General features: G+C 41.5%; 1 long non-coding RNA gene across 1 annotated transcript in view; it reads right to left on the bottom strand.

The window, feature by feature from the left end:
• Nucleotides 1-7,029, bottom strand: part of LOC128251474 (uncharacterized) — a 56,832-nt gene extending 49,803 nt beyond the window's left edge. Inside the window, exon 1 of the long non-coding RNA XR_008267142.1 lies at nucleotides 6,923-7,029. This is a non-coding gene — a long non-coding RNA (uncharacterized LOC128251474). The remainder of the gene's footprint in view (nucleotides 1-6,922) is intronic.
• Nucleotides 7,030-9,700: the final 2,671 nt, after the last annotated feature.

The following is a 9,700-nucleotide window of genomic DNA, read 5'->3' as shown; positions in this document are numbered from 1 at the left end:
TATATATATATGAGACTGTCAGAATGATGTGGACGCCTCTGATGAGAACCTAATAAGATTCGAAAATCGATTAAGGTTGTTTATCATTTTTTCAGTCTGCGGAGAAATGGCTAAAATTTGCCGTTTATAATTATGCCATATCTTACGCATAAGGGGGATATCGAACAAATCAAGAAATTTTCGACGCCGCAGCCCCCCTATTACAATGCGGTACTGGCGTCCAGTGGGTTTAAGGATCGCATCTTCTAAGTGCCGGGCCCTAGCACCCTCAAAAGGAAGCCGGAGCGTCATTTGATTTACCCCTACCGTTTCACTCAACTTCAAGGCTTGAATGGGAAGACTATTCCTCAGGTTATTAGAGAAACATTTCATGCAGAGACACAGGTACGGACGTTTATTCAATAGACACAACCTAAGGGTCTCCTTTAGTTGCGTACCCAACATGAAAACATCCATAAAACGCGGGAGGAGGTCGGTTGCTCATGTAGGTAGTACAATGACTGCCCAGTGGTGGGAGGAGGAGCAATGCGAGGCTGAGGGAGTCATTTATGAGGCTGTGGTGATACCCAAACCAAGCAACAATATCTCTAGACCCGGAGCCAGCCGAAGATGCACCAGAAATGTGAACACAACCAACACTCAAGCCTGGAAATATACTGAGTCAGCCGGGACTGCCTTCAAGTAGCGCCTGTACAACCACAGGTCCTCTTTCAGGATTCCGGAAAGACGATTCGTCACATCCCTGGCAGACCACGTGTGGCGCCTCAAAGATGAAGGGACCCCATGCAATATCAAATGGAGGATCATGGAGCCGCTGGAATCCTATATTAACGGGAGCGGACGCTGTAAGCTTTGCTTAGCTGTGCGAGCAAGGATCCTCAAAGACTCCCTGGAACCTTGATTATTGAATACACGGCAAAAAATTTGCAACCCCTGCATCCATTTCAAATGTTATCTGCTGCAAGAATGGTATTCCCAATTCATCGATTAGATCTGCAAAGGTCTTTACGAGGTAAAAGCAACATAGAGGTGGAGTTTCCCCGTTCCCCTTTTTGACCCACATGAACTGGTCTACGGAAGATAATTCGTCCTCGCTAACCCGGATTTTTTATTCTTTATTTACTTACTAACTGACCGTAACGGTTTTCTACCTCCGAGGTCTGAAGAACTATATGGCCTTCGATTTTAGAGTCTGACGAGTTTTCCATGGAGCTAAGCCCTTTATGGATGCGAAACCATTAGTCATTCTATGACCAGACGTATACTTAACTGCATATAAGAATACTATTGCTCTAAGCTTTAGAGTGTGCTTTTTTTTCGGATTTATGATGCGCAGTTGATATATATATATGTATATATATAGAGAGAGAGAGACAGACAGATAGATAGATAGATACATACATACATACATACATACATACATACATACATACATACATACATACATACATATTTATTACCTCCATCATCCTAATTCTTCTATTTTAACCCTTCATCATTGCCTTTAGGACTCGCTCTACTCATCATCACACCATATCCCCTCTCCCGAACAAGACCTTTTCTTCACTGTTATGAACAAAATGTGTCTATCCTTTCTTTACCTTTCCTTCTAATAATAGTTCCTTCTCTATTCATTTCCCCGCCATCTTTTCTCCTGCTTCCCTTCTCTCTCTCTCATTATTCGTCTATAAAACATTTTGTATTAAACTTTAATTAATCGGGCAGCAAATGTCCCTCCTTCACCTTCAATTTTTTAAACATGTTCCTTTTCATCCCTCTCTCTCTCTTTCTCTTTTATGTATCTCGCTCTTTTACGCACACGCACACACACATACACACACATTTCTCTCCCTGTTTCTACTCTATTTTCTTTACAATACAACTTAATCACTTCTCACCGCTTTATACACGGTAAAAAAAAAAAATCTTCCACCACCACCACCATCATCAGTACTACAACCAGCAAGAAAAAGGTACCACGAACGCCACCTCCTCGAAAACTCCCACTACGTACATCCAGATCAGAACCACCACCACCACCACCATCACTACTACTACTATAACCACCAGCAAAAGAGCCGCCACCACAACCTCTACCACCTTCACCGCCAACATAAAAACGATACAGGTTTAATCATCAGCAGTATCAAATGCTTGTCTGAGGTGATTTGATCTGCTAAAAATAGCAGCCAAATCTCAATCAAATTTTATCTACTGTTTCAGAAATGGAAGGTTACATTTGTTATGTAGTACTGAATGCACTATGTCTGAAGTAAAGATTAATGGTCACGGTTGTAAGCCTTTAGTTATAAATCTGCTCATTTAGGGGTGACCTAGGGCTAAATCACAACAGTAATGACAAGATGCCAAAAAAAAAGCCTCCACGAAGTGACTCAATTTGCTACAAATAGCAGCCAAATCACATTGAAATCATACACTGATCTCCTGGAAAAGGAAGCACACATCGGAGAATATAGTACTAGATATTGAAAAAACGAGATGGTCACGACTAGGGAGCCTGTGATTATAAACATGCTTGATCAGGCTTGACCCGGGGTTCAAACAACAGTTCTAACATCCGAGCAGACAGGAGAGTCTTTGTACGGTTGCTCGTCATGCTAGAAACAGGAAACCAAATTACTCTCTAATCAATAAGTAAAAGAACATGGTAAATTATTTAAGCTCCACAAACTCTTAAACCCACAGTCGTTCATGGCTGGCGTTCTTTTGAATAGGTCTAGTAGAGTCGTTGACCTGGGGTTAAATACTTGCGATAACCATATGTCCATCAGATCATTGTATCGCTTTGATTAAGTAACAAGGTACTGAATAATATTCTAGATACACTAAAATTTGTGGGACGGGCTGGTCACTATTGGAACACCTTTGATCACCTTTAAATCGGAGGTTTACTGACAGCAAAAGAATCAGTACGTACTTTCACACTCTTAGAAACAGCAGCCAAATATCGCTCAAACCACACCCTATTACCTTAAAACCATTGCTTGATATTGCTCTTGATACACTGAACAAATACACTCGCAAAAAAACGAGATGGAATGGTCTCGACCAGAATACTTTTGAATGTCGGTAAGCTGATGAGCATTGATCTATAGCTAAACCAAAAAAAAAACAGCTATCCTCTAATATTTACCACCATTTTTATTTTCTTCTTCGTTCTCACCACCATCATTGACACCAGTATCACTCCCACTACTTTTATACATTTACTCTCCCTCGCCTCCCGCTGCTAACAATATGGTGACTGCTACATGTTTATTTTTAACTTAGTACAACATAGCTTTATTAACTGCTTGTTTTCCTTTCTTTCACAATCATTCCTTTAGTCTTTTGCTTTCTCCTTCCTTCCCACTACATTAATTCGTTCGTTGCGGACCCATTAATCTCCAATCTCATTTTCTTCAGTTTTTCCTTACTTTTTTTTCTCAAGTTTCTTTTTTCTCATTCCTTTCCCTCCATATTTAACAATATCTCTCTCTCTTCATCCACCTTACCTTCAACGTATTTTTCTTTCCTCTTCATATAATCATTCTCTCCTTTTCTATATATTTATACCCACTCCAATCCGTCTTTCCTTTCACCCATCTTTCTCTTCCTTCATTCTTCCCCGCTTAATCTTACTAATTGTCTTTCCATAGTTTTATTTTTCTCTGCTGCTTCCTTACTCTTTAATTATCTTTCCCTTTTTCAAATCTCTCTTTGTATCATTCACAGCCACGAAGGTTTTTCTTTCGTCTCTTCTTCATACTTAGGCTTTCCCTATTTATCTAGCTCGCTAATTTTCTTACCTCCTACTCATCATCACCACCACCATCAGCAGTAGCAGCAGCATATTGAGAATATTCAATAACTTTCTCCTTTCCTCTCTCTCCTTCTCTCCGTTTTTCAGATATCTCTTTTGCTCTTTTTCCCATCAAAATCTAAAACGGTTTCCTTTCTTTTCTTTATTTCTTTTTATTTTTATTTTTGGAACCCTCGCCTTCTCCTTCACAGTTCCATTGCTGACGTGGCGAAAGCTGACTCACTGATATTAGGTCACATGACGTCACGTGACATAATAGGTTAACTCTTTTAATGCTTCCTATTTTTGTAGCATATATCGTTGGCAGAGTGGAAACGGTAGAAAGGAAGGGGAGAGGAAGAAGGAAACCACCAGAGACGTAGTCGGAGGGAGAAGTGTTAGGTAGAGGAAGGAAAAGGGAGCGTGATGGAGTAAATGAGTGGCAAGAACTAAAGTTAGAAAGAGAGAGTGAGAGGAAGAGGAGGTAAAGAGTAAGAGGAGAAGATTGGCGAGAGTAGGAGGGAGTGAGTGCGAAGGGAACCAGAAACAAGAAGGAATGAGGAAAATGAGAGGGGGAGTAATGAAAAAATGAAAACATGAGAGGAAAAGAGAATGAAAGAGTGGTGGAGTGATAGTAAGGAGTATCTGAGGGGGAAGGAGGTAACAAGAAGCGGACAATGACCTCTTGGCAAATATTCAAGTTGCATCAATAGTTCCAGCTTCGATGACGACGACGACGATGATGATAGCGGTGAGGATGATGGTGCTGGTGATGATGATGATGATGTTGGTGAAGATGATGGTGGTGATGATGATGGTGGTGAAGGTGGTGTTGATGGTGGTGGTGGTGGTGGTGGTGGTGATGGTGGTGTTGGTATGGGTGGTGATGATGATGGTTATATGAATTGTAGTGATAACTAAGTAGTAGTAACGGTAGTAGTAGTAGTGTAGTAGTGATAGTAGTAGTAGCAGAAGCAGCAGCAGCAGTAGTAGTAGTAGTAGTAGTGGTAGTAGTAACGGTAGCGGAGGTGGTGGCCGTTGTGATGGCGATGTTGGTGGTAGTAATTATTCAGTGGAGCCAATAAAGAACTACTCTTACTACTACTACTACTACTACTACTACCACCACCACCACCACTACTACTACTACTACTACCACTACTACTACTACTACTACTACCACCACCACCACTACCACTACTACTACTACCATTACTACCACCACCACCACCACCACTACCACTACTACTACTACTACTACCACCACCACCACTACTACTACTACCATTACTACCACCACCACCACTACCACTACTACTACTACTACCACTACTACTACTACTACTACTACTACTACTACTACTACTACTACCACCACCACCACCACCACAACTACTACTACTACTACTACTACTACTACTACTACTACTACTACTACTGCTACTACTACTACTACTACTGAAATAATTGATATATCAGTAAATCGGGGTAATCTCAGCGGTGTTATTGTTAATGCTGTTGTAATTAGAAATACGAGGCAGTGGTAGTTGTTTAATAAACTGTTAATAGTGGTGGTGGTGGCAGCTGTGGTGGTGATGCTAGTGGTGGTAGTGATTGTAGTGGTTGTGGTTGTTGTTGTTGCGGTGGTGGTGGTGATGGTGGTGGTGGCGAAGGCAGAGGCGGTGGCGGCAGTGATGGCACTGATGGTGATGATGGTAATGTCGCTATTTAGAGTTTTAACTGTGTTGTTTAATCCCAGCGGCGTTCCAGTCACGACCATCTCGTCTAATTTTCAGTCATAAATATATCTTTATCGAGAACTACGTTATCCCTGAGTCTTTTGTAAAGACTGTAGGTTGTGATTTGAGGAAGATTTAACTTCTGTTTCTAGCATGTTGGGCATCTACTTAAGGCTCTTTTGCTTCATGTTGATATTGGATGATGGTGGTGGTGGTGGTAGTGGCAGCGGCGGCGGGGTGGTAGTGATGTTGGCTGTGGTTTATTCAATTGTCTATTCCAATAGCAAATGGTGGCAAAGGAGGGGAAGATAGCAATGGCGGTATTGTTGCAAGTTAGTGTTAGTGGTGGTAGGAGGTGAATCGAAAATCATGTTGGTTTGTAACGTTTTCTTTTTATTAGTAATCGTTGGCAGTAGTAATGGTGATTTCTTTGTTACTGATAGTGATTGCCGTTTACTCCGTCGTTTTCGTATCGTTGTCATCTACCTAAGTACTTACCCGACTCGAAGTTGTCTAACATCTGTCTGTGATCAGACGAAAACTTGCTTCCAGTGAAATATAGCCGCCATGTTGATATGGCTGCTAGCTAGTGAAATAGAACCGCCAGGTTGATATGGCTGGCTGCAAGCTAGTTTTGGCCGCCATCTTGAAATAGCAGTAGGCTATATCTATCTCTGTTAACGAAAGTCAGGATGCGTGGCGTTCAGTTATTCCATAAATGAAAAATGCATTAAATATTACAAAATGTACACGAAAGACAGACACAAGGACCCTAATTCTTCCTCAATTATCGATCAAAAATGCTAATACCCAGTTCCGTGCCTTTAACCACAAGACTGGGAACTTCGTATATCGGCGGCATCCGCAAGATTTGGGTAGAATTAGGGCTCGAGCAAACAAAACAATACAGGGTGGACGTAGGAAAGTTAAGAAAAGTAATTTGAAACGATAGATGAAGACAACAAATAAAGCCTTTCGGCCAAACACGAGAATGAAGGTTAACGCCTGGAAGATATCCTCAAATGGATATATATATAAAAAAAAATATTAGTTAGAAAGGAGAAAAAATTAACCAGCATGCTAGGTGTCTGGTGGCGAAAAGGCAGAGAATAGAAAATTAGTCACGGGTCACATGTAGACAGCAGATAGAAGGGAAGGAGAATGAGAGAGGAGAGAGGGAGAGAGAGAGAGAGAGAGAGAGAGAGAGAGGAAGAGAGAGAGAGAGAAAGAACAGGGAATGGAAGGGAGAAAGTCTACAATTAAGTGTGAGAAGACGAGAGAGATGGAGAGAGAGAGAGGAAGTAGGGATGCTAGAAAAGGAATATTAAGACAAGAAAGAAAGAAAGAAAGAAAGAGTCGCAAATAATATATTCAAACTTACTGTTAACAAAAGTCGGTGAAATCTTTATTCAGCTAAGACCTTGGTGCAGGCAGGAACTGCAGAGTGTCCGCCAAAATTCTTGCTTGTATTAATTACGTACCATTATATCTAACTTTTAAATCCCGTTTTGTTCAAATTTCTTGTTCGACAAAACAAATACCAGTCATATAACGATGTCACATCGACGACTTTACCTCACATTCAAAATATTTCTGCATTCGAGATGAAAAGGGAGCCTCTACGCGATCACCCGATGTAACCGTCCAACCACCTTCAAATCTCACTGCATTCTAATTATCGGTTTCTGTCAAGGGCTGTGGTCATGCTAGGGTACCGCCATTTTAGCGATTTTGGAAAAAGTGTGCCCTACTGTATTTTTTTTTTAAATCATTCATTGGAAAATGAGTAGATCGATTTTCCCTCGGAACAAGCTGAACTATGCAGAGGTGGAGTGTTGAAAAAGGGTTATAACAGTCACTGAAACGTGGGGAGCAATGACTAGCTGCATGAGGGACAAATCGACTAGTTTGAATTATATACCATACGCATCTTACTATATGCCACTTTTTAGGCCACCTTTTGACAGATACCTACCACAACACACAGCAGAACGGAAAAATTCCCATTTCTGTGAGCCGTGGAGTAGTGGCTCTACTGAGAAAGGACTCGAACAAAGTGGACCACATTGGTAATTTTCGTTTCATAACTCTACAACATTCAGAATTCAAGACTTTGGCCAAAGTGTTAGCGAAGAAGTTGACATTGTTCTCGATGGTTTTCTCGGTGATGCACAAACATGCTCCATTCTGAAGAGATTTATCTTCGACAATCTCCACTTTATGCGATACATAGTACAGTGGGTGGGTAAAGGAGCTGGCATGGATCGGGCTTCGATCAGTTTAGATCAATTGAAAGCTCTCGATATGGTTGACTATCAATACCTGGCGGCTGTCATCATGGCAGCTGGTTTCGGTCGCGTCTCCTGTGGTTGGCTCGCCGCTATTAACAGTAACACCTACTCAGTGGTTAGAATAAATGGCCATCGGAACCACTCAACATAATGCCTTCTGTTCATCAAGGTTCTCTCCTCTCTTCTTTCTGCATGGAATGACTCTTGAGCCATTACTGTGAAACTAGAGATATTGACGGACATCCTGCATGAACTGTAATGTGGAAGATCTGTATTGCCAAATGTGGATGACGTCACCGTAATAGAGTCGGACCCCGAGCACATCAAAGTAATCGACACTGTACTAAGGAAGTACGAGGCAGTGACAAAAGTTAAAGTTAACGAAAAAAGTCAGGAAGCAACACGTCCATGACATCCAACAGCATCGTGGAGCGCTGGACGGATGGACCGTTTAAATAGACTGAGGACTGGTTTTGGTCCAGAACTTCAAATGGAGATGATTTGTCACAATGTAACAAGCAGGGTGGCCTCTCTTACTCAGGAATAGGATGAGAAAAAGCTGTCCCTGAATGGTCAGGCACAAGTGGAAAACATTACATCGTCTTCGTTATATATTACCGCTTGACCGTCGAGCCATGCCCCAGTCCACTGACGGACTAGAGCATCTGTTCTTCCATTTCTACGGAGGAGACGCGTTCTATAGGTCAGGTGCTCGATTTACTTTCAACACCCGCCGAGTGGGAAACGGCACGTCATGGTTGATTGATGGTGCACAGACATTCACTGAGCTGCAACATCTGCAGCAATTCCTTGATGGCGATCAATTGTGGTCGCCGTTTGTCTGACGCGTCTTTCCACTGCTCATCTCTTTGATAGAGCTGCTTTCCTGGATTAAGCAAAAACCGAGATAGGGAATTAGGCAACTGAAATATCACCGAACGCTTATAACTTTCTACCAGTCGGGCAATGCGGTAGGTGGAAGTTCCACGTTGATGTTCTATAGAAGGTTAGTGGCGGAAAAGAACGAAAACGTTCTCACGGAAACTCTAGACTTCGACGAAAATCAACTGGTCAGATTTTATCCACAGGATTTTCGAGCAAGGCACATAAATTACTTCCAGAAATCTGTGACCTAGCTGTGTAACCGGGGGAAGGAAAGGACATTGCTGGCTCGAGATAAACTCTACAGCTACGGAAGTGTCGCCGGCCGGGGTTTTCACGAGTAGACATAATAGGTCTCTTCATTTGGGGATTTATTCATTCTTTGAATTTTCTTTGTTTCTTTGATACTATTATTCTCCTTTTCACTCCGTTATGTTATCCCATCGTACATAACGCTCTGTTATGTTATCCCACTTTGTACCGTCCTGTACCGTCACCATTATTTTTAACTCTTAGTGGTTAATAAAGAAAGCATTATAGTTATTATTAATAACGAGTTAAGCATAGCGATGAATTGAAAAAGTTGTTAGAACATCGCCGAAATTGCTTTGTGGTATTTGTTCAGGCCTTTTACATTTTGAGTTCAAATTCCACCGAGGTCAACTTTGCTTTTCGTTCTGTCGGGTTTGATAAAATAAATACCTGTCGAACAATGGGGTCGACATAATCTCCCAATATTTCAAGCTTTGTCCCTATAATAGAAAGTGTAACAAAATGATTAGAATGAATGGCCCTACTCTAAGTATACGCCTGTATACTGGAGAGCAAGGAGAGAGAGTTCGTACGTTTGGTAATTAGGATAATCCTTGATCTGTGAGGTTCTTTGATTAACTCTATTTGGAGTTTCTCCTGTACCAGGACTGCATCATTCATGTTATCACATACTTTGTATACTATGTATACCTTTATCGCATTTCATTGTCTTT

The sequence above is a fragment of the Octopus bimaculoides genome, chromosome 2 (genome assembly GCF_001194135.2).
Source record: "Octopus bimaculoides isolate UCB-OBI-ISO-001 chromosome 2, ASM119413v2, whole genome shotgun sequence".
NCBI classification, from domain to species: Eukaryota; Metazoa; Mollusca; class Cephalopoda; order Octopoda; family Octopodidae; genus Octopus; species Octopus bimaculoides.
Note: the sequence above shows the minus strand (reverse complement) of the source record. Positions and strands in the feature narration are given on the sequence as shown.